Below are 13,318 nucleotides of genomic sequence, written 5' to 3' on the forward strand. Positions count from 1 at the left end.
CTCTCTCCTTCTCTCCCTCCCTCCTTCTCTCCCTCCCTCCTTCCCTCCTTCCTTCCTTATTTTGAGGTGGGGTTTCTGGCTGGCTGGGTCTTACTGCCCTGACTCTGCTGCCTGGCCATGAGCCTCAGGGACCTGCCTGCCTCCCCTTCCTGGCACTTGGAAGCATCACACGCACATGCTGCCAAGCACAGACTTTTTAAGAGAATAAAATGCAGGTGCTTGTGCCGAAGCACTTTGGTGGCTGAGCTGACTTCCCAGTCTTAGAGACAGATTTTCAGCCTCAGCATCTCAGAAGAACCGAACTTTCAAGAACCTGAGGTTGTGTGGCTGGAGACTTCTTCCTTCACCTCCATTCAGTTTCCTCCGCACTCTCTTCTCGGATGCTCCTGTGTGGTAACACAGTACAGCAGGGCTTTCCCAGTCCCTGTGTTAGCTAAGTTGAAAATCCAGACCAGAAATCGTATGCTTGCCCTCCTCTACACTGAAGTTGTGTACTCTAAGCGTTGTTTTTATAGATGTCTCTGTTGTTTTATGTAAATGTCTTATACAAACATTTTAGCATTGTCCCACTGGAATTTTTGGATATGGTAGTCCCAAGAACTCATTTAGGGATGAGTGGAGATTGTCTCCCTGTGTAACTCAGCTCTGTCATTTGAGGCACGGTGGTGCTTAGGGGGGTGGGGTGTGTGTATCCACTTGGAATCCTACTCTGTCACTTGATAGAGAGCAGAGACAAGAAGAGTTGTCTGAAATGGTGACATCCCTCTGATTCTTGAACATCAGTGACTTGCCTTCTCTGAATGAGCCGAGAGCTTGAGGGGAGAGCAGAGGAGCCAAGAGATGTGTCTGCAGAAAGACTAAGAGTGGTGGAGGCATCAGGCCCTCTGGATGAGGGGCATGGCATCCAGAAGGACCCTCTTCTAGCTTAGCAAGCCAGTGATGGTAGAGAGTTCAAGATGGAGACTCAAGGAAGTGTAAAGGGACAATGGGAAGGTGGTTGGGGGTTGTGCTGGCTTTTGACATGGAGTCCTGAGGAGTTATTTAAGGCGGGATGTGAAATTGTTGGGTGTGTAACAGTGGCCTTCTTCTTCCCTTTAGCCCACTGAGGTCTGGTGGGAATGAATGACTGTCAGGACAGTGTCTGTAGTCACTTTCATTCAGCCCAGACAGAAGTCAGTGCTATCCATTGAGTACAGCCAGGATGGCTGGTAAGGCTACGAGAGAGGGACAGACATGGTAAGGCGTTTCTTCATTCCGTGGGTCAATGACAATACAGTAGACTCTCCTGAGCTCAGACTCACATTCATGAAGCCCTAGGAGAACTTGCAGTGGGTAGAATTAAGGGTTGGCCTTTCATTCACCTGATGATGTCCTCAAGTCTGCACTCGCCAGGGCTAACCTTGACAGTAGTGGCTGTGCATGTGTGACATCATCTTCCTAAATGATCTCTTGTTTCTGATTAGGGTCTTGAGGATGGGCTCAGCCTAGTCTGGTGACACTCTTTTATCGTCTTTGTCTGGTGACACTCTTTTATCGTCTTTGACCTGGAAGACTCGGAGTGGGAAGGTAGACTCCACAGTTGCTGGATTATAACAAGTGTTGAAGTCCTCAAATAGTCCCTGCCATCCACACATTGTCTGTATGTGAGTCACACACAAGGCAATCTCATACAAACAACAAGTTTCTTTGAAATCAGGAGTTGGATTTCTTGGTCCCAGCATTCACAGTTTTACTTTCTAAAGCACTTCATGACATTGGACACGAGATCCGTGGAATATATTTGAATATGGGTTGCATTTAGGCTAAACATCTTTTTGTTTGGCAGAGTCCCGAATGGAACTTTCTAGTTTTGCTGAACTTGTACATCAGTGCAAGTATAAAGTAGGCCTATTGCCCTGGCCAGAGGCTGTTCATGAAGTGAAGCAAGAACTGGGTTTCATGAGGCAGCTCTGGTTGTGGGGAGAGCAGCTGGCCTCATGGTTGGGTGAATATTCCTTGGGTTTATTCTCTCCGCTTTCCCACTGCCTGTCTTATTGGGTGTGGGGAGGGCAAGCAGGGGGTAGGTGGGGAGGGTCTGGCTCCAAGGACAGACTCCCACTCTAGCAATGGTTAGGGAAGGAGGGTTTCAAGGTCAGGGAGATTAGTACCCTCAGTCGCTACAGTAAGCTTTCAGAATGTGACCAGACAGACAGACAGACGGGAGGTTTATCAGTCTGCACAGTGGATACAAGGAGTCCCTTCCTGAGGGTGTTGCTTATAGAGGCTTAGGTGCCAAGCATGCAATGGTTAGCTCCCAGGCCACTGTGTTCTCTGGAGAGAAGAGATTTCGAATGTTTCCTTACAGCATTCAAGAGTCATTGCTTTCTCCCTCATGCGTCATAGATGCAGGACTCAGCAGAGGCACCGGCTAGTGCTTTAGGTGGGTTTAGTCAGACTAACTCATCATTGCCAAACAGGCCCATCCTTTCAAACCTGTCAGCTTCCGAGATGGGAGACCCTTTTAATAAAGTTCCCTTTTGAGATAGTTCTCTCTGTACTCAAATTTTCTTTCCCTATGTACTTTATTGTGGCTCCTCTCTGTAATGCACAGTTTTGTTTTGGACTAAACTCATGGACGACAGACTCGAGTTTGCACAGTCCTCCATGCCAGGCCCGGGGCTGCGTGGATTGACTATTATTTTTCCTTTACCAGGCTTCCTAGCTGTGCCGAGGAGCACAGATTATTCCTATATTTTGTAAACTAGGAAAGCTAAGGGATAGGGAGTAGGAGGAGGGTATTGTGTGTTGTTGCAAGGTTGGACCTGCCTAGGCACCATTAATTTTATGGTTTGTAAATTATACAGCAATAAAACTATTTGAAAAATAAAAAAGGAAAAGGAACCCCAAACTCGCTCTGCCACCTGCTAGCCTTGGGACCTTGGGCAAGTTTCTTCTTCTCAGCAGTGGTTCCCACATCTGTAGAATGGGAGCAGATCGTGACTCACTCACTCGCCAGCTGTTGTAAAAAGAAGTTAGTGGGAAGGAAGTGCCCAGATCAGTGGTCAGCCCCTAGACACTTTGTTTGTTGTCCTTACAGCCATTTTCCAGTCACCTGGCCAGGAGGGAATTCTGAGCAGCAGGAGTCTGAATGTCATGTTGCTGCCATTGAATTCTATGCTCCTCTTGGCCATGACTCAGTGCCTGGCCAGTCATGAGGATTAGATCAATATTTGTAGAATGAACACATCTTGGAATTTTAGGTGGTGGTTTGCCAGGCAAAAAGAATTTGCTGAAAGGTAAGAACATACCTTGGGATGCATGAAGGAAATAAAACACCAGGTCAGCGCTCTTGAGAGCACCCCTGCATGCCTCAGTGTGGGCTGAGAAAACAAACAGCTCCTCAGACCAGTCATTTTCTGAGTGCCCGTGCCCATGTGGAAAATGTAGCTTCATGATGGTCTGGCCCGGGAAAGTAGCAGTGGGGTGGAAATTCTTAATACTGCCCCCCTCCATCTTTCAGACATCTGGTCTACCATTGAGACAGCATGTGAGTTATTCAGGTGGTGGTATGCTTGGCTCCTGGACAGGGGACTCCATAGAGCTCACTGGTATTTACAGAGAACTTAAGAGTGTTCCTATCACTTTTATTATTGGTGCATATAGGTATGAACTTTAGTAATAGGTGAATCTTCTCATCTGTTTAGATACTTGGGAAGGAGAATTGAACCTAGCGATGGAGGTCTTAGTGGCTAGCAAGTCAATCTTCGGGTCTGGTGGCAGTGTGGGTGGGGTTAGGTTCATCACGTTCTTGGATCTTTGCTCTGAATTTTCCATTGCTTTCCCACTTCAGTGCCTTCCTGAAGCCAGACATCACACTGAGCCAGGACAGGGGGATGGATAAGCAGTGGTGGTCTAAAAAGAAGCTATGGCAGGGGGCAATTGTCTTAGTCACTTTTTTTTTCTCTTAGTTACTTTCTATTTTTCTATTGCTATGACAAAACACTAGACCAAGGCAACTTATAAAAGAAAGCATTTTATATGGGGGTTAGAAGGCCTGACAGGGAGGCAGGCATGGTGTTAGAGCAATAGATGAGAGCTTACATCCGATCCACAAGCACACAGTGTGGAGGGTGGGGGAGGGAGAGCATGCTTGGGAGGGGCAGGTGGGCTTCTGAAACCTCAAAGCCCACCCCCAGTGACACCTCCTCCCAGAAGGCCACACCTCCTAATCCTTCCCAAATAGTTCTACCAACTAGAGACCAAGCATTCAAATCAGAGCCCGTGGGAGCCTTTCTCACTCCAACCCTCACAGCAGTCTTGACTGAGTCTGGTAGCTTAATGAGTGGGAGGGTCTTCCAGAATGGAAGAGAGGAGCGTGAATGGTCCATTTGCACATGAGCAGAGCAGCCTGCAGAGGCTTAGTTTAGGTTGGGGCAAAAGACTCACAGCCTGGGTGAGACCTAGGAAAAGGGAAGGGGAGGGTGTCTGAGAGAAATGTCAGATTCTATTTGAGTCATTGGGTACCCCAAGGAGAGAATTTTTTTTTTTTGCAATGAAAAAAAAAAAAGGCATTAAAAGAGTTATCAGTCAGGACCAAAGTGGCATACATTTAAGATGCATAGGGTCAGGGGAACTGGGCAAAAATGTCATTGAGAAATGTTGACCTGGATAGAACTTGTGTCCCCTACCGGGGTAATCCCCTGGTTTTTGGAAAGCTGAGTTTTTCTGAGAGCTGCTTGCTTCCCTGTTGGGTTTTGGGGTCAGTGGTGAGAGGGTACAAGGTCACTAATATTTTACATTCGAGAGTGTTTTTTTTCTTTTTCTCGGACACATTGCAGCAGCTAACCTGTAGAAACTCCAACATACACTTAGTGTAGCCCACCATTAAATCCACAAAGCAATCCTCCTCCTCCCGCCATCGCATTAAAGCCCTGATTGGGAGGAGGAGGGGCAGGTTTGAGGTGGAAGCTCACATTAAGCTGCCCACGGCGGAATTAGTTACCCAGTGTTACTTGGCCTAACTCTAAACCACCCACTACCTGTGTAATTAAGAGTTCAAGAGTTTAGACAACACTGCCGTGGAAATTGCTGTGAGTTCGTGTTGTAGCAAACACTTGCCTTTCTTCGTCTGTTTTGGTCAGCAGTGTCATGGGAAGCGTAAATGCTAAGTTTCTCTGGTGGGTCAGTCACCTTCTGTGCCGGAACCTGGAGAATTCACTTGGCTTCACACTTGATTTAGTCAAAATCCTTTTTTAATTCCAGAGGTAAAGAAAAAGATTTTTCTGCTTCTCCCCATCATGAATGTTGAAGAAAAGTAGGTCAGAGTGGGGCGGGTAACACAGGAGGAATTCATATGCACGTTCCCCATTGTCACTAGGCAGATTGGTACCCGGAATGGGGACAGGCGAACAGAAAGGTTTTAACAAGTCTGTCCTTTATCTGTGCTCGCACACCGCTCTTGTGCCCACAGTTACTAGTCTTAGGGTGTAGACATGCATGGTCAAGTCTCTTCAGCCACATGTAGCTCTAGAGCAGTGGTTCTCAACCTTCCTGATGCTGTGGTGACCAACCATAAAATGATTTCATTGCTACTTCATAACTGTAATTTTGCCAGTTATGAATTGTAATGTAGATATTCTTAGAGATAGAGTCCCCCCCCCACCAAAGGGGCTGAGACCCTCAGTTGAGAAACAGATATTCCAAACTAAGAGGTGTGGGTCTAACACCCCTTTTTAAGAGTGAGTGTTGGAGCGGGTCGTGGTGGCACACGCCTTTAATCCCAGCACTCGGGAGGCAGAGGCAGGCGGATTTCTGAGTTCGAGGCCAGCCTGGTCTACAAAGTGAGTTCCAGGACAGCCAGGGCCATACAGAGAAACCCTGTCTCAAAAAAAAAAAAAAAAAAAAAAAAAAGAATGAGTGTTGGAAAGGAGTGTCCCTTTCTTGGATTGATAGCATCTTGGAATTGCGGTGATGTGGATTGAGAGCTGTCCTGGTTTTCTTTTTACTGCTATGATAAACACTAACACCAAAAGCAGCTTGGGGAGGAAAGGGTTACAGTTTACCATCCCTCGAGGAGACAGGGCAGGAGCTCAGGGCAGGAGCCTGGAGGCAGGGAATGAAGCAGAGGAAGTGGAGTGCTGCGGGCTGGGTTGTTCTCTTGCTCAGCCTGCTGTCTTATACCATGAAGGGCCACCTACCCAGGGGTGACACTACCCACTGTAAGCTGGGCCCACCCCCCGCCCCCCACATCAAGAAAATCCCCCACAGTGCTGGAATTACAAACAGGCTAAGACAACCTGCCTTTTTTTTTTTTTNTTTTCTTTTTTTTTTTTTAACTGGGTGCTGGGGTTTGAACTTGGGACTTCGTGCTTGCATATACATACTTTGCCAACTGACCTATTTCTCCAGCAATTATTTTTAATGTGACTCACGTTTAACAATTGCATCCACTGCTCCACCTGAGAACGTTAACAGGCAGATGAGAAAGGTCCATAAGGAACTGAAGGAGGCTCCGGAAAGCTTTATCTCCCGAGCCAGGGAAGAGCTCTGGCTGTTTCCCACTGCTGCCCCACACAGCCTCCTGGGGAATTTCACTTCCCTGCCTGCCAGCGGTGTGTGGCCCAGAATGTCCGCTTATCTGGCATCTGCGACTGTTGACAGGAGGGTGTGTGTGCTGTAGGTCAGCTTTCTTAGACCAAGGCGGAGTCCTGATTAGTGGCTGGAGACCTTTAGTCACCCTTTGGGCTCACACACGTTTGGTGAGTTGGTGCTGCCGGGGACCAATTTGCTATTGCTTGTATTTCTCTGATGTGCCTACATTCTTAAGTAAAATTTTCTTGTTCAGAGTGTGTTGTGGATGGAGTGTGGAGTGTATGTTCACATGAGGAAGTGTACATACAGAGGTCAGCCCTGAGTGCCTTCCTCCATTGCTTCTATACATTCTTTCTTCATTTCCCCACCCCCTTCGTTTCAGGATTTCTCACTGACGCTGGAGGAGGCCTACTTCTGTCTGCCTTTCTAGAACTAAGATTCCAGACTTTGTCTCCATGCCCAGCTTTCCCCCAGGGCACTGGGGATCTGAACCCAGGTCCCCATGTGTGCACGGCTAACATTTGCCAGCCTGAGTCTCAGTGTATGTGCAGACAGCAGCAGTAGCAGAAACCCCTTAGAGCCCTTTCGCTCTCCCTTCAGATTCCTTTCTTTACTTTTGTGTTCTCGTGCAGTTACCTGCTTATGTAGACATGAATTACATGTGTAGCTCGTGTTCACAAAAGCCCGAAGGCGGCGTAGGCTCCCTTGGAACGGTATTTCCAGGCAGTTCTGAGCCACCACAGGTGGTGTGCAGTGGGAACTGAATGCTGGTCTTCTGGAAGACCAGTCGGTGCTCCCAACCAACTGCTTGAGCAACCCCTCCAGAGCCATTTCCGTTCTTTTTCCAAGAAACGAAACATTTGCACCCTGTTGGCTCTGCTGTTTCCAATGATGCTAGAACTTCTCCTCTTAAACAGGTTACCCAAGAAGATGTATCTTTCTGTGTAGCATCCGAGCAGAGGGTGTTTTTGTAGATATTTGTTGTCCTGTTGACAACCCTTTGTGACATTTGTACGGAAAACAAAAGCATTTAGATTGTGCAGCTGGAGAGAGATCTTCCAGCTTGCCGTGGGGGACGAGTGGGCGCAGCATTGTGCTTTGTGTGGAAGGATTAAGGTTCCTTGTCAGTTGAAGAACAGAGAGGTGTGGGCTTCTCAGATGTGCATCTATACAGAGATGCTTGCGCCAGACACTTGGAGGGCAACTGCCGATGCTGTAGAGTGGGATGCTGTGGTACCTTCTCAGTGTCCGCGCATGGCAGAGTCCCCAAGGTGTACTAACAAAGAGTAGCCTGGCTGAAACTGCCTGAGCTTCTAAAGCTTTATTTCTCTGAATAGAGATAGAAGGGAGCCCCCACTTTCTTTCTGGAGCCCTCAAGGGTGATAACTCATCCCCTCCCTAAATATGACCATCAGTCCACTCATGAGCCTTTGCCCTCATGACCCAACAACTCCCAGAGGCCCACCTCTCACAACTGTTGCATTGGTGGCTCAGTTTCCTGGGTAGGGACTTTGGACACACAAAAGCCTTGGTTTAGCAAGCTGTTTGGTCACACATGCGCCTCTGTGGGAACTTTTTAAAATGCTTTAAATGACATTTTTTACACTGACCTTTCAACTCAATAATTTCAAAGCAAGAACTTGGGTCGCACTGGGTGTTCATTATAGAGGGAAATTATAGCTGTGGAAGTGTCTCCTAGGGTTTCATAGTAAATTCCTTAGGAGTGGTGAGGTCCATCGGTGGACAGAATATTTATGTCCCCCTGTTCCTCCTCGGCTTTGCTTGGAGCTGAGGCTTTTCCCTCTAGGACCAGCTCTTTGCATCCGTGGCTCTATACCTGTGGTCTGTGTCTAAGCTGAAAGCTGCTGTCTGCTTCTTGGGATGTTTTCCCAGTGAGAGTAGATTTGAGGGTCTGTGCTGGCTCCGTTAATTCTGTCTAGTTTATACAAGTCAGAGTTGTCTGAGGGGAGGGAACCTCAACTGACAAAATGCCCCTGAAGACTATGCTGTAGGCAGGGCCTTTAGGGCATTTTCTTAATTAGTGGTTGTGAGAGAGTCCAGCCCAATCTGGGTTGTACCACCCAGGGCTAGTGGTCTCTGGTTCTATATTTAAAAAAAGCAGGCTAAAGAAGCCATGGGGAGCAAGCTAGGAAGTAGCGCCCTCCATGGCCTCTGGATCAGCTCCTGCCTCCAGGTTCCTGTCAGTTTGCTTTTCTGCTTTGGTTTCCCTCAGTGGACTGTGATTCAGGATATGTAAGCCAAACCAACCCTTTCCTCCCCAGGCTGATTTTAGTCATGATGCTTCATCGGTGATAAACCCTAGCTAAGATAGTCACTGGATTGGTGAGTTTGCATACCCTAAAGGAAAGGAACTGTCATTTAGCCACCAGCCGGAAGACCCTGCCTCATTCCAGCCAGACCAACTCCAGCCACTGGCATGCACGGAAGGCCCAGCCCTCAGGCTGAAGTTTTTCACATCTCCTCTTTGTCCTTGGGTACTAGCAACACGTTTGAAGTCTCCCCTGTAGCTTGACTCTACTGTGTAGGAAATCATGAAAGTCCCCATCCTGTGAGAGCTGATGGGAAATTTGCTGGCCACTGCTGACTGACTGCAGCCTGAGTCATGGCTGACTTTGCGCACAGTTTTTCTAGTCCTGCCTGTGAACCGAAGACAGGGCTTAACTTCTCCGACAAGAGGGAGCAGGGTCTTACAGGGGAAGGGGCGAGCAGTTGGGACTGCCGCTCACTTGCTGGTACTGTTTGGGGAGCAGCATCCTGATCGGATGGATGCAGCTCTTTGTACGCGCACTCACCTGTGCGTTCTTCCAGCCAAGTGAAGCTGCAGTGAGTGATGGTGGTCATGGGCGCTGAATTGCTGCAGGCGTGGTTTATGAAAGTTGGGGTTTCTAGAGTTTTTAGCCTAGGGAGTTACTCTGAGTGATGCAGGCTTCCTGGCTGAGAGGGAGGTTGAGGCCTTTGTTTTGAACTGAGGTGAGGAGTATCCTCTGCTCAGCTCAGTGTGCTTTGACTAAGCCTCAGCCTCCCGGTGTAGTCATTCTACTGGTGACTTTGAGGGTTTCCAAGTGTGGAGCAGGGAGATCCAAGTGAAGCCTAATCCTTCAAGATGACGAGTGCTTGTGCCTTGTAAATGCAATTTGAAGAACAAAGACACTGTATTGTTTGTGGAAGTCATTTTGTCCACAAGTCATTGGCCCCAAAGGCAGTTAGTGACTTCCAGAGCTGGGCCCTAAGGTGTCTTAGACTGTTTGTTCCTGGGCTAGACAAAGGTGAATGTCTCCATTGTTGAGCTGTGTGGTGCTGTTAATAGTTATGGGTGATCATTAAGGGGAGCTCTGTAAACCCATTTACAGGGAGTTTCAACCTCAGTTGGCACTTTGCAGAAAACTGGGCCTTTCAGCTCCAGGCTTCCGTTTGCCTCTAGGGACTAGGCCCATTCAGATCCCAGAACCTGTGGCTGGCTGTCTCCTTGCTCCTGTCTGTCTGTCTGTCTCTCTCTCTCTCTCTCTCTCTCTCTCTCTCTCTTCCTCCCTCTCTCTCTCTTCCTCCCTCTCTCTTTCTTCCTCTCTTCCTCCCTCTCTCTCTCTTTCTTCCTCTCTCTTCCTCCCTCTCTCTCTTCCTCTCTCTCTCTCTCTCTCTCTCTCTCTCTCTCTCTCTCTCTCTCTCGTGCGTGCGGCTGCTCTCTTGCACTCTCTCGCTCTCTTGCTCTTTCTGTGTTTGTGTGTCTCTGTCTCTGTATGTCTCTGACTCTGTCTCACTGTCTTTCTCTCTCTCTGTTTGTCTCTCTCTCTCTCTCTCTCTCTCTCTCTCTCTCTCGCTCTCGCTCTCTTGCTCTTTCTGTGTTTGTGTGTCTCTGTCTCTGTGTATGTTTGTGTATCTCTGTCTCTCTTTCTCTGTGTGTATATCTTTGTCTCTATGTGTGTCATACACATGCTGGCTGTGGTACTCAGAATACATTTCCCAAATTCTTTCTCCTGGCATGAAGTTTAGATTCACTGGACCCAGCATCATTGAACAAAACCACTGAACAATTGTTCAGCCGTCTGTCTTCTCAGTATTGCTCGTTTTTTGCCCCGTGGCTCCCAGCGGGAGATTATATTATATCCCTGTTCTGTTGACACCCCAAAAATACGAAATAAAAAAGAGGCTCCTGGAGCCTACTGCACGTGTATACCCTTGGTGAAGTGCGATAAAGATTCCTTAAAGGCAGTCTGATATGACACCCAGGACTGAGTTGTCACTCAAAACCTAGGCCTGGTCTATTCTGTATGCCAAAATGAAGTGCCCAAGGCTAGTAATTTATGAAGGATAATGTTTGCTTTGCTCACAGTTCTGAAGGAGGGTAAGTTCAGCTGATGGTTGGTGAGGCCCCTACATCATGATCTGACTGAGACATCATCTGGGGAGACAGAGCAAGCCCTTTGTCAAAGCCACTTTCCCCACACCTAGACTTCTACTCATCCAGGTGGGACCACGGTTCCAACACGTGCAATATCGAGAATTCATTCAGACCACAAAGCCTGACTACAGTGTGACCAGGACACGCCCAAGCATCATTAGCTGAAGGACATTCTGCAGCTCCATGACCAGAGCTCCTCCAAATTGTCACAAATTGTCAAGGCTATCAAGCAACCGTCTGAGAAACTGAACCAGGGAGATGCAGCACTAGACACAATGCTCCGGAGGCTGTTCCGAGATAGGGAAAGGGGGACTGGGAAGTCTGGGGGAGTCTAACTAGAACGTGCACCTCTCGTGTTCCTCGGTGCAACTGTGACAGAGGATGCGGGCGTGGGGGATGGATGCAGCTTAGTGTTTTCTCTTTGCCACTTCTTAGTGTGTTTGCAAACTTCATAAACTGAGACCTTCACTTTGAAGCAATAGTGTGTCTCTGTCCCCTCCCCCCACTCCCCCTCCCCATCACCCTCCCATTAAACCCCCCACCCCCACCCCCTATTCGATCACTGGTTTGTGAAGGAGTGTCTGAGATCCCAGCCCTTGCTTCTGAGGGCGCCCCAGCCAGAGGAGTGACCCTGTCTGAGAGCATCACCCCTTCTTCGGCACAAGAGTGGGTTGGTAAAGTGGGTTTTGTTGTTTTGGCGCTGAGGAGGCGCTGGGTCTCACACATTATTATTATTCTGCCGTGGCCTCGGCTTTTTACTTTTTATTTTTAAAATTTTTAAAGACTTAAAAATAAGGCGGACAGTGGTGGCACAGGCCTTTAGTTCCAGCACTTGAGAGGCAGAGGCAGGTTAGACCAGTGAATTCAAAGCCAGCCAGGGCTATACAGAGAAAACCCTGTCTTGAAAAAACAAAACAAACGACTTACAATATTTAAATATTTGTTTTATTTGTGTATGTGTGCAAGTACGCTGAGGGTACAACACCGGGGTGGAGGCCGGAAGCTACTTAGTGCCAGTCAGTTCTTTTCTACATGCGTGTCCCGGGGATTAAACACTGGTTGCCAGGTTTGCTGGCAATCGCCTTCACCTGCTGAGCCATCACACAGGCCCCACTCCTACTTAAATAGGCGTGTCACACAGTTTCCAAATCTCAGGAGAGGAGAGAGAAGAAGAAATATGGAAAGTCGTGAGGATGGATTTCATGCAGGAGTGAAGTACATTTATTTCAATAAAATCTTGGCTGGCACCAGGAGGGACACAGGCAGACACCAATGTCACAGTAGGTGTTCCTTACTCCCTCCTGGGCCACCTTCCCCCCTTCCTGATGGGTTATTTTTAAATGACTAAGTTATTTTTAAATGCCTCATAAGTGGCCACAGGTGACATTGTAGCTCTGGTGGTTTGGAGGGAAAGCCAGAGCGTGCGGTTGGGCAGATGGTGCCTGTATGTTTCCCTGTCCCTTGCAAGGCTTTCAGAATGAGGCTAAAGTAAGGCAGGACTGATGCTGGAAGCCGCTGGGTGTGGCCCAAGAAGGTGCCAAGAGCAGGACCAGAATACAGACACTGCCCTGTTGGGTAGAAGCTTGCAGCACTGATGCTCACAAGCTCAACTTACCATGCATCACACAAGTGACTTGTCCCCTTGCTTTGTAGAGTGTGCAGAAGTGATTGATAATTGTCCTTAGGTACATGTGCGAATTGCTTTCAGGATGTCTTCTGAAGGTCCTTGTCTATACATGACAAAGAATCACCAATTCATCCTATGCCTTCAGTTATCTGGAGGCGGACAGGAGGAGTTGGGGGTCATTTGACCTCCATCTTTGTTTCTTACACCATCACATTTCTGCAAGTTTGGGGGCAGGCTCAGGAATTTGGACAAATGTGATTTCTTTCAGCATCAACTTGTTTCTGGAATTCCCCCCCTCCCCCTTTGTCTTAGCAGTTCAAAATAGTAACTGATTGAACATGGTATCACATGCCTTTAATCCCAGCAATTGGGAGGCAGAGACAGGTGGATCCAAGTTTGAGGCCAGCCTGGTCTACAGAGGGCATTTCAGGGTGGGGGATCGGGGGGGGGGAAGAGTAACTGGACAGGTGTTTTAAGAAATCATAGATGCCGGGCATAGTGGCGCATGCCTTTAATCCCAGCACTCGGGAGGCAGAGGCAGGCAGATTTCTGAGTTCAAGGCCAGCTTGGTCTACAAAATGAGTTCCAGGACAGCCAGAGCTACACAGAGAAACACCCTGTCTTGAAAAACCAAAAAAACAAACAAACAAAAGAAATTGTGGAAAAGGTGGGGGGAATAAGACTTAAGAAGGAAGTCTGACTTG

At 48.1% G+C, this 13,318-nt stretch overlaps 1 protein-coding gene across 1 annotated transcript in view; it reads left to right on the forward strand.

The window, feature by feature from the left end:
- Positions 1–13,318, forward strand: part of Myo10 (myosin X) — a 193,209-nt gene that overhangs the window by 23,143 nt on the left and 156,748 nt on the right. The window lies entirely within an intron of this gene.

Source organism: Mus pahari, chromosome 11 (assembly GCF_900095145.1).
Source record: "Mus pahari chromosome 11, PAHARI_EIJ_v1.1, whole genome shotgun sequence".
Taxonomy (NCBI): Eukaryota; Metazoa; Chordata; class Mammalia; order Rodentia; family Muridae; genus Mus; species Mus pahari.